Source organism: Mirounga angustirostris, unplaced genomic scaffold (assembly GCF_029215605.1).
Source record: "Mirounga angustirostris isolate CCGP_5_RB_7025 unplaced genomic scaffold, mMirAng1.0.hap1 SCAF_15, whole genome shotgun sequence".
Classification (NCBI taxonomy): Eukaryota; Metazoa; Chordata; class Mammalia; order Carnivora; family Phocidae; genus Mirounga; species Mirounga angustirostris.
In genome coordinates, this window is record NW_026991723.1 from 51,699,173 (window position 1) to 51,717,115 (window position 17,943).

The 17,943-nt window shown below is 39.5% G+C and overlaps 1 long non-coding RNA gene across 1 annotated transcript in view; it reads left to right on the plus strand.

Moving 5' to 3' along the window:
* The window catches only part of LOC129046044 (uncharacterized), a 334,546-nt gene that overhangs the window by 16,248 nt on the left and 300,355 nt on the right, over positions 1-17,943 (plus strand). Inside the window, exon 2 of the long non-coding RNA XR_010407858.1 lies at positions 5,470-5,657. This is a non-coding gene — a long non-coding RNA (uncharacterized LOC129046044). The remainder of the gene's footprint in view (positions 1-5,469; positions 5,658-17,943) is intronic.

The window sequence follows — 17,943 nt, forward strand, 5'->3', positions numbered from 1 at the left end:
GACCCCTTTTCTATCACTGCCCCCTCCCTTCTCACCAAAGCCACTGTTTTGACTATTAACAAGATGAGTTTTGCCTGCATTGGAATTTTATGTTGCATATGTTATTTAAGCTTTTTTTAATCAAAGCATCTGGAAACCATTCCTTTCATGACATCCCATCTCAGAGGCAGAATAATTGTTTCTTTGTAGGTAAGTCTTTGTTGGGAAGATGAATAGCTAACCCTATAAATCATTATCATAAAAACTTACTTGTAATTTACATGAGAAGCCAGCATGAAGAGTAACATTGTGATCTAACACATGCGCACAAATGGAATTATTAAAAATAAAGATAAATGAGCACTGGAATTTTCAATTTATGAATTATCTGGTTTTCTTTGCTCTGAACTTTCTCTCTTGATAGTAAGGTGACTCTAACCTTTGGGACACAGTAGCATTCTTTTGATGATTTTTCATTTTTTTTTTTCCTTTCTACCACTTGGTCTCTTGTTCAAATGCATTTTCCCAAACAACGTGTTTCAGTGTTTAATGGTTTTAAAAAAGAAATGACTTCAAAGCCAATAATATAGAGAGAGGCTTATGTTTGGTGACACACTTCTAAAATTATGACCGATCCTAATTCCCACTAAAACATGTGAGCATTGTATTTACCCAATTCCAAGGGGAAATCAGGTGGAAGATGCAATGAAGAAGGAAAAAGACCACACTGAATGTACAGTCAGGTGCCAGGTACAATCTAATTTCAGAAATGTTGAAATGTGTCGGGGGGGGGGTGGATCTTAGAGTTCAGGAACCATATTAGTGCCATTTGCTAATGATCTCCATAGATGATATTGGCTAGGGGTGATTTGATATTGTTAGAGTTTTCTCTAAAAATAAAAAGTGGAAAAAAATCAGGAAGTCACTCTGGAAATTTATATTGCTGTCCATCAGCTACTTCTGGAGGTCGGAACAGGTTACCCTTTAGAGGTAATGGGGACATTTGTGCATCATGTCATTTCAGGAGTTCTACAGAAACTACGTGCCCTCAAAGCATTGGTCCCATGCCACCTTAAAAAACCGACTTTTGGGGGTGCCTGGGTGGCTCAGTTGGTTAGGCGACTGCCTTTGGCTCAGATCATGATCCTGGAGTCCCGGGATCGAGTCCTGCATTGGGCTCCCTGCTCAGCGGGGAGTCTGCTTCTCCCTCTGACCCTCCCCCCTCTCATGCTCTCTGTCTCATTCTCTCTCTCTCAAATAAATAAATAAAATCTTCAATAAAAAAAAAAACAACAAACCGACTTTTGGGTCATTCTTTGAGTACTGTTTATATAAGATATCTGGAAAAGGAAACCAGTTCCTGGGGTTCCCCACTTGCTTTCCCCTCGTCCATCTGCATGCCTTAATTGTATATGTTAGCCAGTTGTCACTATTACAAGCACAGATCCTGACCTTACAGGAATAACATGCAAAGCAGACACCTCTATATTTGCTGACTGCAAACTCAGTTTATTGAGAATAGACAACTCCTTCACAGGCATGTGAGTGTTTCATTAACATAGATAGAGTTTCCCAAAAGTGGAGAAGAGGAAGCCCAATAGGCCAGTAAGCTCCTTCTTCACCCTGTACGTCGAGGTTTGAGTACACCTCTTTTGTGTGAGCTTTAAGGAGTGATCAGTAAAAATCACTATTTCAAGTTGTTTCACTTTGACTTACTAATAAGTGGATGTATTTAACACAGTGCCATTTGCCATATTCTTGTAAATATCTGAGATTACTTTCTTATATTTTTCTTTAAATCAGTGTTAGTTTTTGAAATGTAATTTATTTTAAAGGAAGATTTTATATCACTTCTGTAAATAGAAAACCACTATCACTTCTATAAATAAAAGGTAAATGTTAAATAAGTGCATACCTTAATTTTTTAAATTTTTAAAAATTTTTCAGAGAGATCATGCAAAGGGGAGGTAGGGTAGGGGCAGAGGGAGAGGGAGAGAGAGAATCTCAAGCAGGCCCCATTCCCAGTGTGGAAATGCAGGACTCGATCCCACGACCCTGAAACCATAACCCGAGCCGAAATCAATAGTCGGATGCCCGACCGACTGAGCTGCCCAGGCACCTCAAATAAGTGCATACCATTAAAACCACCTCCCACTTGGGGAAATGACTTAGAAGAGTAAATCTGGGACTTGGAGCCAGAGGATCAGAGTTCTCATCTCTGTTCTGCTACTCTGGTTTGGGGAAAGTCGCTTCTTTGCATCCCAGTTTCCTCCACAGAAGGAAGGGGTGGTGGTGGGGGGAATGATAATAATGCCCACGGCAAAGGGTTATCATAGGGATTAGAAATGACACTTACGGGGCGCCTGGGTGGCTCAGTCGGTTAAGCGTCTGCCTTTGGCTCAGGTCATGATCTCAGGGTCCTGGGATCGAGCCCCACGTCAGGCTCCCTGTTCAGCGGGGAGCCTGCTTCTCCTTCTCCCACTCCCCCTGCTTGTGTTCCCTCTCTCGCTGTCAAATAAATAAATAAAATCTTAAAAAAAAAAAAAAGAAATGGCACTTATACTATCTGGCACGATTTAAGTGTAGGGACTCAGAAGTTGACAATTATTTTTATAATTATATCCTTAGGGGTGCCGGGGTGGCTCAGTCGTTAAGCATCTGCCTTCGGCTCAGGTCATGATCCCAGGGTCCTGGGATCGAGCCCCACGTCAGGCTCCCTGTTCAGCGGGGAGCCTGCTTCTCCCTCTCCCACTGCCTCTGCTTGTGTTCCCTTTCTTGCTGTGTCTCTGTCAAATAAATAAATAAAATCTTTAAAAAAATATTATAATTATATCCTTAGTATTAGTATATCAGAATTTATCTTTGCTCTCCTCTGAAGCTTTGCCTGCCTGCCTGCCTTTCTCCCAAGTGACATTGGATAAATCAAGTTGCAAAGGAAAATCGTGGTTCCTTTCACTTTTAAGCCTAAAGTCAAGCAAGTATGGCACTCGGAGTTCACCTTAAGTGCAAATGCCTGTTCATCAGGAGTTGGTGCCTCGTTCCCTTTATTGACAGGGTTGTGATAGCAGTGCTGTGATTGAGTAATGTTGGCTGTGGGCCCCCACCATGGGAGGCCACTGGGCTGGTACTGCATATTGGACATTAGCTCCTGCCTCCTCTCCACCACGCCCCCTTAGCTTGCCCAAATCTGCCTCTTGCAAGGTGCCTCCAGTTCAGGGTGGACTTCTTCCTCAAAAGAGCCCCTCAGAGTCACTTCAAGTAAATTATACTCATTAAGTCAGTTTTCCATCCTAAAATAGTCACCTCAAATGAAGGCCCTCTCAGGCTCTTCTGATTCTATCACCTCTTTCTCACTCCCGCAGAATAACTCACCTTCCAGTCCAACTAATTCTTGTGAGAGAGGAAAAGAGCTGTCAGTGTAATTGGGGCTGTTCTATCCCTTCCCTTGCTCTGTGATCTGTCTTAAAGGTTTAGCAGGTACAACCCCAAGGAGGCTGGGTGAAGGCAAAATGTGTGAGGCCTGTGTGGTTGGCCTGTGCTCTGGTTGGTGCTGATGTCCCCACAGCAGCTTGCTGGATGCTCATTTACTCAGCTCTGCAAATAGTCTTGGCACAGGGAAGTGCTACCTATAGTGACATTGTGGAAAATCATAGTGCATAAAAGACTTTATGATACTTCCCTTTTTTTCCCAGCTCACACTCTGGAGTGAACCAGTAAACAAATAATTAAAACAGGAGCAAAATTATTCTTCTGGAGTTTAAGGCTCTGTCCTACTAGGAAAAGAATACTGTGGAAGGAAACTTGATGAAAAATACTTAGTGGAACTTTTAAATGATGTTTTGATGCCAACGGATTCTAAAAGCCTGACATCAACATTTCTAATATTTGTCCATTACTGTTTAATACAGTAGGTTAAGTGTGGCTTCAGGGAGCTCGGAATTGTTCACTTCCAAGGAATGAGCAGGATGCTCATTATTTCTCTTATTACTTCTCCTTTAATATTTGTATTGCTCTTATCATCCGCTGACTACTCCTTGGTAATTTTTATTACTAACAAACCCATAACCTGATGGGCTTCTCTGGAAATAGAGGGTATTGTGAAGTCACTCAGGATATAGATATGGTGCTGATGGGATCAATTAAAATGAATCGTAGCCCAGGGAAAGGTGCTTTGTGGAGCATCACAATGTGACAAAGATGAGTTTAAAAATAATCGCTTGTTTTATGATCACATTTCACAATCGTGTTCACCCAGATATTTGTGACAGTCACATTCCGGACCAACATAAAGAGTGAGATAGAGGAAGACTGGCAAACATTATGATTTAAAGGGAATTGATGTTTATCGGTGAACACTTCATCATTTCCAAGGGCTTTCAAGAAAAGACAGCTTCTTTTATAGATAACGAAAGGGGACTGTTAATTCAGATGGCATCATCTGAAAGTGTTTCTGAGCCTCTTACTTACTTTACTTTCCATTCTCTTCTTCCCCCCCAATTAGAAATCATAACATCTCTGTGTGATAGCACTTGAAAATGACACCCCCCCAAACACACAAACACAAAAACAAAAAACAAACTTTGACTAAAGGGCAAGGTTTATTGGATATGTGAGAATGTGCTGTTATTTCATGTTGAATTGGCTCTTGTGGTATTAGTTTGTGATATTATTTGGGAATCTGAATTTAACGATGATGTAAGAACCTTCTAATATGATGAGAGGTTTACATTACTCACTGCTAGAGTTTTCTTCTTTAATTTCAGCTTTTATCCAAAATTTCCCTTACTCAAATCCTTTTAAAGGTTGCCTTACTTCTGAGTACTCCAAACCTCTGCCTGGCTTTAAAGACTCAATCTCTTTGTACTCCTGTCTTCCTCTTCCTCCATCCTCATCAAGTTGTTCTCTGTAATTCCCCCAAACTGTATCTTCTCCTCCCTCTGTTCCCTTTTTTACCTTCTCTCTTCACTTTCATCCCATCAAAACCCATTTCCCAGATTTGACATGCCTTTTATTCTCTCTGCCTCTCCAAGTTCAGCAAGACCTATTCAAGGTCCATTTCTTCCAGGGGACCCAGATTACTCCATTCTCTACTAAGCTCCCATTCATCTGAAATACAGTTTTTTAAAAAAAGATTTTATTTGAGAGAGAAAAAGAGCGAGCACGAGTGGAGGGGCAGAGGGAGGGGAGAAGCCGACTCCCCACTGAGCACGGAGCCTGATGCAGGACTCGATCCCAGGACCCTGGGATCATGACCTGTCCGAAAGGCAGGCGCTTAACCACCTGGGCCACCCAGGTGCCCCTGAAATACAGTTTTTTAAAGCCATGTTCTCTGACAGAAATAAAATACAAAAGCATACATGTAATTTTATATTTTCTAGAAACAGGTAAAATGAATTTTAATGATATATTTTATTTCATTTGTTATTTCCAAAGTATTTTCATTTCTAGTCACTTTAAAATTATTCATGAGATATTTTTATTTTGTTCTAGGGCTTAGAAATCTAGTTTATAGGGGGCGGAGCAAGATGGCGGAGGAGTAGGAGACCTGGATTTCGTCTCCTCTCAGGAATTCAGCTGGATAGGGATCAGACCATTCTGAACACCTACAAACCCAACAGGAGATCGAAGAAAAGAAGAGCAACAACTCTCTCATCAGAAAAGCGACCACTTTCTGGAAGGTAGGACGTGCGGAGAAGTGAATCTGAGGCAATATTCGGGAGGATAGACGGCGGGGGAGGGGCCTCCGTCCGCCGCTTCTGGCAAGTGATAGAGCCGCGGAGCACAAAATCGGAACTTTTAAAAGTCTGCTCCGCTGAGGGACATCACTCTGGTGGCTAAGCGGGGAGTGGAACCCTCCGGGACAGTGTGGTCTCAGGACCCTCGGGGTCACAGAAAGACCGGGGGTGCCTGAGTGTGGCAGAGCTCCCAGGCAACGGAGCAGGGAAGCCGGCTGCAGAGGCGGAGCCCAGGCGCGGGCTCTCAGCTCGGGGTTGCCATAAACCGTGATCCACGGCACAGTTGGGCCACTGCTCCTCCAGCAGGGACCCAACAAGCGTCATATCCGGGGAGACTCACCTTCCTCCCCCGGGAGGAGCCGCGCGGGAGTGCACTGCAGGGATCTGCTGGGTTTGGAGGCTCCACCCGGGGTCGGGTGCCAGAGATAGAAACGCGTGGTCACAGGCCGGGCGAGCACGGAGTGCGGCCGGAGACCGGGGAGACGGGAGTGACTGACGGCTTTTCTCTGGGGGCTCACTGAGGAGTGGGCCCCGAGTTCTCGGCTCCTCCAGGGCCGAGATTGGGAGGCTGCCATTTTCACTCTCCGCCTCCAAAGCTGTATGGAAAGCTCGCAGGGAACAAAAGCCCCAGAGAGCAAACCCGAGCAGATTACTTAGCCGGGAGGGGGCAAGGGCGGGGCAATTCCGCCTCCGGCAGAGACATTTGGAAACCACGGCAACAGGCCCCTCCCCAGAAGATCAGCGAGAACAGCCAGCCAAGACCAAGTGTACCGATCAATGAGAACGGCCGAACTCCAGCGCTAGGGGAATACTGCACATAGAATTCATGGCTTTTTTACCATGATTCTTTAGTTTTTCAAAGTTATTTTTTTTAACTGTCTTTTTTTCTTTTTCTTTTTCTTTTTTTTAATTTTTCTTTTTCCCTTTTTCAACCAACATCTTATCAATCCCTTTTATTTTTTTAAAGATTTTATTTATTTATTTGACAGAGGGAGAGAGATAGCCAGAGAGGGAACACAAGCAGGGGGAGTGGGAGAAGGAGAAGCAGGCTTCCCGCAGAGCAGGGAGCCCAATGTGGGGCTCGATCCCAGGACCCTGGGACCATGACCTGAACCGAAGGCAGACGCTTAACGACTGAGCCACCCAGGTGCCCCTTATCAATCCCTTTTTAAAAAACATTTTTATTTTTCATTTTTAGAGTCATATTCTATCCCTTTGTAGTAGTTACCCGTATTTTTGGCATATATATATAAGTTGTTCTCTCTTTAAAATTTTGAGATAGTTTCTTCTAACAGATCAAAATATACCCTATATCTCTAGTATATGGTTTTTTCTACTCCCCTGCCTGATCACATTCTCTCCCTTTTTTTTTCTTTTTTTAAATCCTCTTCTTTCTTTTTTCGAACAACTTCTTATCAATTCCTTTTATAAAATTTTTTATAATTTCCATCTTTACAGTCATATTCCATCTCTTCATCATATCAACCCTTATTTTTGTACATATATGTTTTTCTTTCTTTAAAATTTTGGGAGGCACTTTCTTCTAACAGACCAAAATATACCCAAAATCTAGTGTGTGGCACTGATCTATATACCAGCCTGATCATATTTGATCACATTCTGGTTTTTTTTGTTGTTGTTGTTTTGTTTTGTTTGTTTTTATCTTTACCTTTTTTTCTTTTTTCTCTCTTTCCCTTTCTTTTCCCACTGCTTCAGGTCTTTTCTGATTTGTTTAGAGTATATTTTCTGGGGACATTGTTACTCTGCTAGCATTTTGTTCTCTCATTAATCTGTTCTCCTCTGCACAAAATGACAAGACGGAAAAAATCACCTCAACAAAAAGAACAAGAGGTAGTACCGACTGCCAGGGACCTACTCAATACGGACATTAGTACGATGTCAGATCTAGAGTTCAGAATCATCACTTTAAAGATACTAGCTGGGCTTGAAAAAAATATGGAAGTTATTAGAGAAACCCTTTCTGGAGAAGTAAAAGAACTAAAATCTAACCAAGTAGAAATCAAAAAGCTATTAATGAGGTGCAATCAAATATGGGGGCGCTAACTGCTAGGATAAATGAGGCAGAAGAGAGAATCAGTGATATAGAAGACCAAATGTTGGAAAATAAAGAAGCTGAGAAAAAGAGAGATAAACAACTACTGGATCACGAGGGCAGAATTCGAGAGATAAGCGATACCATAAGATGAAACAACATTAGAATAATTGGGATCCCAGAAGAAGAAGAAAGAGAGAGAGGGACAGAAGGTATAATGGAGCAAATTATAGCAGAGAACTTCCCAATTTGGGGAAGGAAACAGGCATCAAAATCCAGGAAGCACAGAGAACCCCTCTCAAAATCAATAAAAATAGGTCAACACCCCGACATCTAATAGTAAAACTTAACGAGTCTCATAGACAAAGAGAAAATCCTGAAAGCAGCTCGGGAGAAGAGATATGTAACCTACAATGGTAGAAACATTAGATTGGCAACAGACCTATCCACAGAGACCTGGCAGGCCAGAAAGGACTGGCAGGATATATTCAGAGCACTGAATGAGAAAAATATGCAGCCAAGAATACTATATCCAGCTCGGCTGTCATTGAAAATGGAAGGAGAGATAAAAAGCTTCCAGGACAAGCAAAAACTAAAGGAATTTGCAAACACAAAATCAGCCCTACAAGAAATCTTGAAAGAGGTCCTCTAAGCAAAGAGAGACCCTAAAAGCAACATATACCAGAAAGGAACACAGACAATATACGGTAACAGTCACTTTACAGGCAATACAATGCATTGCACTAAATTCCTATCTTTCAGTAGGTACCCTGAATGTAAATGGGCTAAATGCCCCAATCAAAAGACACAGGCTATCAGACTGGATTAAAAAACAAGACCCATTGATACGCTGTCTGCAAGAGACTCATTTTAGAACAAAAGACACCCCCAGATTGAAAGTGAGGGGGTGGAAAACCATTTACCATGCTAATGGACACCAAAAGAAAGCTGGGGTGGCAATCCTTCTATCAGACAAATTAGATTTTAAACCAAAGACTGTAATAAGAGATGAGGAAGGACATTATATCCTACTTAAAGGGTCTATCCAACAAGAAGATCTAACAATTGTAAATATCTATGCCCCTAACATGGGAGCAGCCAATTATATAAGGCAATTAATAACAAAAGCAAAGAAACACATCGACAACAATACAATAATAGTGGGGGACTTTAACATCCCCCTCACTGAAATGGACAGATCATCTAAGCAAAAGATCAACAAGGAAATAAAGACTTTAAATGACACACTGGACCAAATGGACTTTACAGACATATTCAGAACATTCCATCCCAAAGCAACGGAATATACATTCTTCTCTAGTCCCCATGAAACATTCTCCAGAATAGATCACATCCTAGGTCATAAATCAGGTCTCAACCGGTACCAAAAGATTGGGATCATTCCCTGCCTATTTTCAGACCACAATGCTTTGAAACTAGAACTCAATCACAAGAGGAAAGTCGGAAAGAACTCAAATACATGGAGGCTAAAGAGCATCCAACTGAAGAATGAATGGGTCAACCAGGAAATTAAAGAAGAATTAAAAAAATACATGGAAACCAATGAAAATGAAAACACAACTGTTCAAAATCTTTGGGATGCAGCAAAGGCAGTCCTAAGAGGAAAGTATATAGCAATACAAGCCTTTCTCAAGAAACAAGAAAGGTCTCAAGTACACAACCTAACCCTACACCTAAAGGAGCTGGAGAAAGAACAGCAAATAAAGCCTAAACCCAGCAGGAGAAGAGAAATAATAAAGATCAGAGCAGAAATCAATGAAATAGAAACTAAAAGAACAGTAGAACAGCGAATATCATTCTCAATGGGGAAAAACTGAGAGCTTTCCCCCTTAGGTCAGGAATGCGGCAGGGATGTCCACTCTCACCACTGCTATTCAACATAGTATTGGAAGTCCTAGCCACAGCAATCAGACAACAAAAAGAAATAAAAGGCATCCAAATCGGCAAAGAAGAAGTCAAACTCTCACTCTTTGCAGAGGATATGATACTTTAAAGAGCCCAGAAATGGACCCTCAACTCTATGGTCAACTCATCTTTGACAAAGCAGGAAAGAATGTCCAATGGAAAAAAGACAGTCTCTTCAACAAATGGTGTTGGGAAAATTGGATAGCCACATGCAGAAGAATGATATGAGGAATTCTTAATCACAGGAAACAAACTGAGGGTTGCTGGAGTGGGGGGTGGGGTGGGAGGGATGGGGTGACTGGGTGATAGACACTGGGGAGGGTATGTGCTCTGGTAAGCACTGTGAATTGTGCAAGACTGTTGAATCTCAGATCTGTACCTCTGAAACAAATAATGCAATATATGTTAAGAAAAAAAAAAGAAGAAGGTTGCGGGAGGGGAAGAATGAAGCGGGGGAAATCGGAGGGGTAGAGGAACCATGAGAGACGATGGACTCTGAAAAACAAACTGAGGGTTCTAGAGGGGAGGGGGTTGGGAGCATGGGTTAGCCTGTTGGTGGGTATTGAGGAGGGCACGTTCTGCATGGAGCATTGGGTGTTATGCACAAACAATGAATCATGGAACACTTCATCTAAAACTAATGATGTAATGTATGGGGATTAACATAAGAATAAAAAATATATATATATAAGACCTGAAAAAAAAAAAGGAACACTACATCTAAAAGTAATGATGTAATGTATGGGGGGAAAAAAAAATATATATATATATAAGACCTGAAAAAAAAAAATAAAGGAACACTACATCTAAAACTAATGATGTAATGTATGGGGATTAACATAAGAATTAAAAAAAATATATATATATATATATATATAAGACCTGAAAAAAAAAAAAAGGAACACTACATCTAAAACTAATGATGTAATGTATGGGGATTAACATAAGAATTAAAAAAAAATATATATATATATATATATAAGACCTGAAAAAAAAAAAAGGAACACTACATCTAAAACTAATGATGTAATTATGGGGATTAACATAAGAATAAAAAAAAAAGTGAAAAAAAAATCTTTGCCAACCCCCCCAAAAAAAGATCTTTGCCAACCCCCCCCCAAAAAAAGAAATCTAGTTTATATTTTATACTTACAAACCATCCGAATTTGGGTTAGCCACATTTCAAGTGCGCAATGTGGCAAGTAACTACTGTATTACACTGAGGGTTTAGAGTCTGTAACACATTCTCCAGCTCTCAAACATGTACTTTTATATTTCTTATCTTTTCACTTGGACCAAATTGCAAACAACTCCTTGAAGTTGGAGGCTGTGTTTCTACTTACTCTCTCTTCACACTTCATTCCTGTATAGTAAGCTGTTAGTAATTGCCTATTGATGGATTGGTAATATTATTCTTATCTATGATCCCTGTTTAAGTAACTGTAATAATATTTACGTAAGCATCTTACTCCCACTACAACTTCCTCATGCTTGGAATTTCCCTTCTTTTCCCCATACTTATATTATATCCAGTTACCATATTACTTCTGTCTTGTTAGGTTTGAACCTTTTGGGGTATGTTGGATGGGATTATAAGAAATAGACATACATTATTTGCAGTTCTGTTGCACTAGAGAGCAGCATTTTCACAGAATACTCATCATTCATACAACTTGGACAAAATAGGATTTATAGCTGAAATCAATGGGATAATTGCTTCCATTGCTCTTTTTTACTTTTCTAACGGAGATTGGACAAAGACTCACAGGAGTCTCCTGATCCCGGGACCCAACCGTGAAGCAGAGGCTCTCTGATTTGATTGCATAATGGCAAAGACACAGTTTTACAGGCTGAAACCAAATCACTGGGATAAAGATAGCTTGCAAAATTGCAGGGAGGGAAAGTTGCAGGGAAGGGAAGGAGACCCTGGAGAGAACGGGGACCGACAGGGGAGCTAAAGTAGAGGACAAGACAAAGGGGGTTCCAAACTATGGCAGGGGCGCCAGAATAGGGGAAAGCAGGAGGAGAATATAAACCCCAACTATTGCACAGTTTTATGAACAGTGTACTGATGTGTACTATATCTAGCCCTCTCTCATCAACTTAATTCAAGGCAAAGGTCTCCAGGATGGAATGTTGGAATTATAGAACTGTGCCCAGTAAACAAGAAGTCAAAATCCATGGTTTTTCTCATTACATAAAATTGTCATATTAAAGTTACAAATGTTATCTCCATAGACTCTAATGTTTAATGCATCTTACAGTCTTTATTAAGAATCTGTCAGTTGGTCCCTAAATAACCCATTTATTTAATTTTAAATTATTGTGTCTGTTTCTTATTGGTCATATCAGTCTCGGCTCCCTGTTGGCTTTCTCCCCATATGATAGCAAATATTTCTGCTACTGAACAGAATTGCTTCACTTTGCTTAATTTTACATTTAAGAAATTTCCACATTTTAAACCTTTGGTATCTTCGCATGTTAGTAGAATTTTGACAACACGGTCTTAATATCACAGCCAATTCAGCGAAAGCAAAGGTACAAGTCAGGACCACATTGCTTCAGATGAGGGGCTTGGGAGTTCACCATAACCAAAGTGTGACAATTCTCTTCCAACTTTTGCTGCTGACCTTTTTTCTCTCAGGACCTGCCCCTGCCTTGGCCAACTCTCTAATCCTGAGTACAGGCCTAACACATGTTTTTGTCGAAGGGCCTGGGAAACACCCCTGTCTCAGTACCACTAGCTAGCCGATGGCTGGCATTCAAAGCAAAAGTAGCTTACGTATTTTGTCAGTGGAAATGGAAATGTCCACAGGAAGAAGATTTTGCTTTTTAAAAATTTGTATCAGTGTTTGGTAGGGTATAATCTGTAGACTGGGTTAGCCCGTGATGATTATTTTTTCCTATGTTACATTTGCTTTGATTTCATTTCTTTGAAATGTAATTTTAAGTCTCTTAAAGCCAATAACAAAAAAATTAAGACTTGTATTTTGTATATCTTTGATTTTTAAATTTCATATTCTCATAATTTGCTTTTATTGCATTTTATGAAAGTATTGGCTTCCATGGACCCTTTGTCATAGATGGTTTGAGAAACACTAATATTGTTACTTAGTGGAAAGTAGGCAAAGAATGTTTTTCCCCCTTGAGAGTAGATTTTTATAGGAGATAGGAGAAAGGAAACACAGAGCTCTAGACACCTGAGAGAATAAAAGAGAAAGAAAAATTGTTACAGTCTAAAACATGGTTGCCCTCATTAGTTGGCCAGAGTTAGCCTCTGCATCTGTTAACAAATCTACAAACTTTTATTGAATGTAGAATGTATTCTGTGCTAAAGGTATTGTCCTTGGTGCTGAAAGGGATGGGGTAGTCCTCATTTTCCTCTTGTTAAAGCTTTAGTCCAGGCTTCTCAAACTTGGCTGCTATATATCAGAATCACATGGGAAGCTTTATAAAAAGTATAGATTCCTGGGATCCATTTGAAAACCTACCCATTCAACATCTCTGTTGATGGCATCTCTGAAGCTGTAATTTTAGAAGGTCTGGGGTGATTTTGATGTTTGGTTTGTGTTGGGTAGCACTTAGGCCATGGTCACCCCTTGAAATGAGTTAAAGTGGAATTAGCAAGCATTGGAATATGAAAAATGTAATAATTTCAGTAAGTATTTATTTAGTACTCTACTCTTCTACATGGTAGATGCAAGCAAGTTGTTCTAATTAGGATAATTAATGCTAGACACTATTATCAGAACACTCACATCTCAATGCCTTGGTATAATAGAACTTTATTTGCTCTCATAGAATCTGATGAGATATTCTTGGTCTGGCTGTTTTCCTGGCGAGCTCTTCTCAAAACAGTGAATCAGAAGTTCAGGCTCTTTTAACTTGGTACCCAACCATCCTTACCACATTCCTTCTCCATACTAACTGTTCAGAAGTACTCATAACGCTTTTAATAAGATGAAAGGAGGCAGGTAAATTAGATCTTCCTGAGTATGCAGGGAGGAAAAGAAATGTTCTGGTCAATACATAGTATTCATACATACATAGCCATTTCAAGGAGTAATGGTAATAGAGGCCATTTGATTTTGTATCACAAATTACATCATCAGTACCTCTAATAATAGGTACAGATTGGTTGCTTCCTATGGGGTCTCCAAATGCTGCTGTGGCCGTTCTACATTATAGATACTTTGAGGTCAAATTCCTTCTGATCTACCTTATATTGTCTTTGATAGAGAAAAATTTCTTAATATAAAAAAGACAAGCAGTATTGTTAGAGAAATCAGGGAGTCTAATCTCTAAAATCTGACTAAACCATGTAAAAAAAAAAATCTCCAATCTTGAACTCATGAATTTTGCAGTATCTTTGGGAGATAAGTCATCACTCATGCTTGAAGTATTAAGAGTATACTATTGTATGTAATAAAATACCAGTATAAAAAGTGGAATAGCTTAGGATCCAGGATTGCATAGAGAAGACAGAGATCTGTCTGGCTTGAAGAATCTTTGAAGATTTTATTGATTTTATGATGCCTGGTGACAATGCAGAAGCAAGCTAAACCTTAAATCTATACAAAAGTAACTTATGCAGAGCTTTTCCAGATGATATCACACATTATGCTCCCCAATATTCTCAAAGATCCATCCTTTCTCATTATCATTACATTTCATCTCCTATATTAGTGTCTTCAAGAATGTTTGGTGGGAGGGGGATGGTAGGAATCTTTGTCTTTGTATTATATTTCATGATACACAGTCCTGCCAGTGTATTCATTTGGATTTGAATATCTACAACTATTCTAGTTTTTCAGGTGCCCCATATTTTAAAACCAACATTGAATCTTGAGGCCCAACAATCAAAAAATACAAAGAAGGGAGAGGACAGGACTAGAGTGTTTTGCTTTATAGTCTGATGTCCTTGAATTGGGTATAAATGTTAGTTTTCTGTAAAGCTTCTTTAATAGTAATTTTCCTTAGATTTATATAATATTAATTCTCACAAATGAGTTCTCATTTTTATCCTTAATTATTCCTGTGAATTGTTATTTACTTTTGGACCAAGAATCTGGATCCTAGCTGCATTCTACTGAAGGCTTCTTGTGAGTCCATTTGCTTCCAGCCACGAAGAAGTCTAGTAGGTTTGCTCCTCCCAAGGTCATCATTTTACAGATCTTCCAAGGCCATCATCGTTTTACAGATCTTGACTGCTAATTGATTCCTTATTTGAAGGAATCACGAGGCAATTGGGTGTTTCAGTAAGGTTCTTTCAGTGAACTTTTTTCCATTAATACTCTTATCCAGCACCAGATGATCCTGACCTTTTAGTAGCACATACAGCATGTGTTGTACTTCTTCCATCAATTGATCAAGGTTGGCCTCTGGTCACTGCATACCTGAGGACACTTGAAGGAAGACTGACCTTCTAGATATCATAGTAACAGGCCTTGCGTGAATTCACTTTTCTAGTGTGGCGATTGGTGTCTAGGTCTGAAGAGCTGGAACACACAATCCAGTCTTGTCCAACACAAAGGAATGCAAAGTTCAGGGAAATTAGGTGATTTCAGTAGTCATTTAGCTAGTTAAAAACAGGACCTATAGAAGTTAGGTGAAAATGAAACCAAATGGTCTCTCAATTGCAAACTTTTTATTGGATTTACTTAAAATTGTTTCCTCTTATTAGGATTATGTGCTGAGTAATTTCCCTTCTGAATAATTACCTTTTTAAGTAATTACATTCCTGGGATGTATCCCTAGGAAATAACAGAAAAAAATGATATGTACAGAATTGTTCACTGAGCCATTACTCAAAGTGGCAACAATTTTTAAATGACCCAGTGTCCAATAAGAGGCGAATGGTTAAATAATTGAGGATACACCCAAATGACAGATTGTAATGCAGTTGTGGAAAATGATAATTGATGACTTTTTAGCAACCAGAAATAGTCTATGATAGAATGTGAAATTAAAATACTGGCATATAAAGATGTGGGTTTTCCGACCAGTAAAAAGAAGGAACTGAGGGGAGCAATCAGAGGATGATGAGGTAAAGCATAAAATCTGTCATTTCTGTGAAGCCTGAAATATGGACAAATGAAAGGCAAGAGAGAAGGAAAAACTGCAGTATGACCTATTCATCAATTTTAATGCCCTCACATGGTTGTAAACCCCATGAGGAAATTAAAAAAGCGATGGTTTTGAAATTGTTCCTCCGTGGACACTTGTCTATACAAGGTTGCAATTTCATTGAGAGCTCTTTGTAAACTTGGGAACATTTCAGTTATAAATATATTCAGATGATATTTGAAATTCCTCAACAAGGTGCAATTTATCTTTTAAAATAATAGCCCTTTCTCAGATGCACATGCTGCACATACAGTTACCAAGTATTTGAATTTTAACAGTTTTTAAGACTGCTTTCTGCCCTTGAATTGAGTTTTGGTTAAAACAGTCTGAATCTCTCTCTTCTAATAGCAAAGCAGAGGATGAGCATACACCAAGGATTCATTATTTTGCCACTAAACAAGTTGTAAAGGTAATATTTATTAAGCTCCTGGGAACATGTGTTAAGAACAAAACAAGTTGCTCAAAGAGTCTAGGTTTTGCAAGAAGCATACCTTGACTTTGGAAGTGGACTGTCAAGGTCATAGCACAGAACCAAGAAGCCAAAGGAGGCTTGAGGAATCATATTTTCCATTACCTGCTCTCATACAGGACGTCAGCTAACCTATCCTAGAAAAATAAGACACTGATTTTTAATGACATCCAGGAAGGCATATTGTAATCATATTGAAGAATGGCTTTGTGAGTGGACAATAAATATGTCTGCATATCAGTGTTACTGCATTTGAAAAAGCGTTGCTTAAGCCATTGAAAAACCTCAAGGATTAAAAAATGCCTGTGTTAGGCACTGGCTGTGAGGTGACAGTTTGTTTTTCAGGATTTCTGTGGTTTATGTGCCAGGAAGCAAACCAGACTCACACCACAAATTGTGCATACTGATACACACATGTGTGCTTATTATTTTTATTAATAAAAATTACAAAACTATAACTTTCTACACAGCACTCCATAATTAACCATAGTTTTGTTGTCAAATATGCTAAATATCATCAGAACAGTTGTAACATCTTAGAAAATCCAGTAATCTCATTCATTTGTTTATTTAATAAATATTTATATTGAGTCTCTATTATGTGCAGAGTGTCATCTTAGGTACTCGAAAGCTTACACACACACACACACACACACAGTCCTGCCCTCAAACAAACTTTGAAGGCTGAAAGGGGCACAGATAACACAAATCAAGGAAGTTAACTAGAGGACTGAAAGGAGAAGGATCCTTTGCTGCTGAAGCTATTAAAGACCTTGAACTTGGCCTTGGAGGTCACATGATCCCCTGGTAAATACATTCATTCTCTCAACAAATATTTATTCAATGACCGTGTGCCAGGCACTGTGTTGGTAATGAGTATACAGTGGTGAAGACAAGATTTAATCCAGTTCTCTTTGGACTTGGAGTCTGAGGGGGAGATAGGCATGAAACAAATAATCACCTAGCAAAGCCAAATTAAAATGATCTCAGGAATGCTCAGCTGATTCTAAGAGTGAGAACTTCACTTACTGTTGCCAGTAGGGCAGAGCTGAATCAACCGTTCTCCATGAAGGTTGGCAAGGACTTAGGTCTTTGTGAAATAAATTTACTTGGGAAATGATACCTTAAGAAAACTTCGTAAGCACTAGCTTTCTGCCAAAAGTTACTATTGAGGTTGTGCCACTGCAGAAAAGGGGGGAGGAACCCTTCAAACTTCACCTTTGCTGTTACTATGCTTGGATCATTTTACTATTAGAACCTATCCTTTGTTTGACATTGTGGCTGATTATTATATAACTAAGTCTGGAAAACATTCGACAGCTCTATTGCTCTAGTATATGATGCCATGTGTTATTGATCTCTTCCCATGAATACAAAGACGTGAAAGTCTGTCATTACCTATAGTGTCTCATTTAGCCCCATTATCTACACCATCTCATTCTTACTATAGAATCACTTCCTACTACTGGATGCTGATTTATAGATGCACTGCAGTGAAATTGTATTTAAAAATAATGATCAAAGCCAGGAGCCTTACACTTGAATGCCTAACCTCTCTCAGCATACCTGAGGCTCTTCCTTTTCAAGATGCTTCATTAGAGTATATTTATTATTCTCAATTACACTGCTCTCAGCATTTATGTATTAGTTTTTGA